This window comes from Chiloscyllium plagiosum, chromosome 2, assembly GCF_004010195.1.
Source record: "Chiloscyllium plagiosum isolate BGI_BamShark_2017 chromosome 2, ASM401019v2, whole genome shotgun sequence".
NCBI lineage: Eukaryota > Metazoa > Chordata > Chondrichthyes > Orectolobiformes > Hemiscylliidae > Chiloscyllium > Chiloscyllium plagiosum.
Window position 1 is genome coordinate 19,940,742 of NC_057711.1, and position 3,620 is coordinate 19,944,361.

Here is a 3,620-nt window from a genome sequence, read left to right on the forward strand (position 1 = left end):
GTGGATCGAGAGTCCCAAAGGTTGTGCTACCTGCCTGGTGCTCGGGTTCAGGATATCTCATCTGGGCTGTAGAGGAACTTGGAGTGGGAGAGTAAAGATCCAGCGGTCGCAGTCCACGTAGGTGCCAACCACATAGATAAAACTAGGGACGGAGGTTCTCCTAAGGGAGTATGAACAGCTCGGAGCTAAATTCAAAAGCAGAACCAAAAAGGTAATAATCTCTGGATTACTATCTGAGCCATGAGGTAATTGACTCAGGGTCAATAAGATTAAGCAGGTAAATGCATGGCTAAGAGAATGGTGTCAGAGAAATGGGTTTGAATTCATGGGACATTGTACCGGTACTGGGGGAGAAGGGACCTGTTCCGATGGGACTGTCTTCATCTGAACCGTGCTGGGACCAGAGTCCTAGTGAATCACATAACTCGGGCTGTAGACAGGGCTATGAACTAAATAGGCAGTGGTGGGGAGGGTTCAGTTATAGGGAAAATCAGAAAACCAGAATTAAAGGAGGAGGTAAGACTGCAGAACTCAGGAGAGGTTATGAAAATCTCCAGCACAGATACAAATAGAACAGAGTGTATGAAAAGGGATAGCAATCAAATTTCAAGCACATTGGACAAACAAATGACAATGAGAAGAGGGACAGTTAACAGACGACTGAAGGTGTTATATCTGAATGCACGCAGTATAAGGAATAAGGTAAATGATCATGTGGCGCAGATTTAAATTGGCAGGTACGATGTGGTGGGCATCATGAAGAGATGGCTGCAAGGGGATCAGGATTGGGAGCTGGATATTCAAGGATATACATCCTATTGAAAAGATAGGCAGAAACAAAGTAGAGTCAGATGGTGTAGAATCTGTGTGGGTTGAATTGCGGAAACACAAAGGTAAAAATTGACCACAGTTGGAGTTACGTACAGACCACCAAACATTAGTCAGGAGGTGGGGTGCAAGATACACCAGGAGACAGAAAAGATGTGTAGGAAAGGCAAAGTTACAGTGATCATGGGGGATTTCATTATGCAGATGGACTGGGAAAATCAGGTTGGCAGTGGATTGCAAGAAAAATAATTTGTGGAATGTCTATGAGATGGCTGTTTGGAGCAGCTTTTGGTGGAGCCCACTAGGGAACAGGTTAGTGAAGTGCAATGAGGCAGACATGATAAGGGAGCTTAAGGTGAAGGAACCCTGAGGAGGCAGTGAGCGTATTATGATTGAATTTACTCTACACTTTGGAAGGGAGAAGGTAGGATCAGAGATAATGGGTATTACAGCTGAATATAGTTGAATTCAGAGGCATGAGGGAGGAGCTGGGTAGAATTGACTGGGAGAGGAGCCTAGCAGGAAAGACAGTGGAACGGCAATGGCAGGAGTTTCCGGGAGTAATTCAGGAGACACAGCAGTGATTCATCTCGAGGAAAAGGAAGCATGGTCCAGGGAGGATGAGGCAACCAAGGCTGACGAGGGAAGTCAGGGACAGTATAAAAGCAAAAGAGAAAGCATTGAAAGTGGCAGAGGGTTGTGAGAAACCAGAGGATTAGGAAGCTTACAAAGACCAACACAGGGCAACAAAAAAAAATAAGGAGGGAGAAGATTAAATATGAGGGTAAGCTAGCTAAAGGAAGACTGTAAGAGTTTCTTCAGATATACAAAGTGCAAAAGAGAGGCAAAAGTGGACTTTGGCCCACTGAAAAATGACATTGGAGAGACAGTAGTGGGAACAAGGAAATGGCTGAGGAACTGAATAATTACTTCACGTCAATCTTCATGGTGGGAGATATGAGTAATATCCCAAATATTCAAGAGGCTGAGGGGACAGAGCTGAGTATGGTGGCCATCACCAAGGAGGAGGTGTTAGAAAAACTGATTGGCCTGAAGATGGATAAATCACCTGGGCCAGATGGATTACACTCCAGAGTTCTAAGGGAGATAGTGGAGGCATTAGTGGTGATCTTTCAGGAGCTGTTAGAATCAGGGAGGATCCCAGAGGACTGGAAAATCACTAATGTGACACCCCTGATTAAAAAGGGAGTACGGCCAAAGATAGACATTTATGGACCAAAAAACCTAAGCTTGGTTGTGGGTAAGATCTTGGAATCCATTGTGAATAATGAGATTTCTGAATATTCTGAAGTGTTTGGTAAAATAGGGCAAAGTCAGCATGGTTTCATCAAGGGGAGGTCATGTCTGACAAATCTGCTAGTATTCTTTGAGGAAGTAACAAGCAGTTTGGACCAAGGAAAGCCAATGGATGTTATCTACTTGGACTTCAAGAAGGCCTTTGACAAGGTGCTGCACAGGAGTAAGATAAGGTCCCGTGGTGTGAGAGACAAGGTGCAAGCATGGATAGAAGCTTAGCTGTCTGGCAGAAAGCAGTATAAGTGGATTAAAGGGTCCTTCTCAGGATGGCAGCCGGTGACACGTGGTGTTCTGCAAGCTCAGTTTTGGGACCACAACTTTTCACTTTATGCACTAACGATTTAGATGAAGGAACTGACAGCATTCTGGCTAAGTTTGCAGATAATGCATAGATAGGTAAAGGGACAGGTAGCATTGCGGAGGTGGGGAGGCTGCAGAAGGACTTGGACAGATGAGCAGAGTGGGCAAAAAAGTGGCAGATCGAGTACAACTTGGGAAAGTGTGAGGTCTTGCACTTTGGTAGGAAGAAGAGGTATGGGCTATTTTCTAAATGGGATAAAATTCAGAAGTCTGAACTGCAAAGAGACTTGGGAGTTCAAGTCCAGGATTCTCTCAAGGTAAACTTGCAGGTTGAGTCAGTAGTTGGGAAGGCAAATGCAATGATGGCATTCATTTTGAGAGGACTTGAATATAAAAGCTGCGATGTACTTCTGAGGCTCTGTAAAGCTGTGATCAGATCACATTTGGAGTATTGTGTGCAGGTCTGGGCCCCATATCTCAGGAAGGATATACTGGCATTGAAGCGTGTTTAGAGGAGGTTCATGAGAATGGTCCCAGGAATGAAAAGCTTAACATATGCTGAACGTTTGAGGACTCTGGGTTTATACTCAATGGAGTTTAGAAGGATGAGAGGGGTTCCAATTACAACACAGAGAGTACTGAATGCCCTGGACAGAGTAGATGTTGGGAAGATGTTTTCATTGGAAGGAGATACAGGACCCGAGGGCACAGCCTTAGAGTAAAGGAGAATGGAGATAAGGAGAAACTTCTTCAACCAGAGAGTGGTGAATCTATGGAATTCATTGCCACAGAAGGCTATGGAGGCCTGGTCATTGAGTATATTTAAGACTGAGATAGATAAGTAGGTTCTTGAGTATCAAGGGGTTCATGGATTACAGGGAGCAAATGGGAGAATAGAGATGAGAAACATATCAGCCATGATTGAATGGTGGAGCAGACATAGGAGGTTAGTGAGCAAAATTAGGGCACATGGTATTGGAGGCAAAGTACTAACTTGGATTGAAAGTTGGTTGGCTGACAGGAAACAAAGAGTAGTGATAAACGGCTCCATTTCGGAATGGCAAGCAGTGACCAGTGGGGTACCGCAGGGATCAGTGCTGGGACCGCAGCTTTTTACAATATATATTAATGATATAAAAGATGGTATTAATAGTAACATTAGCAAATTTGCTGAT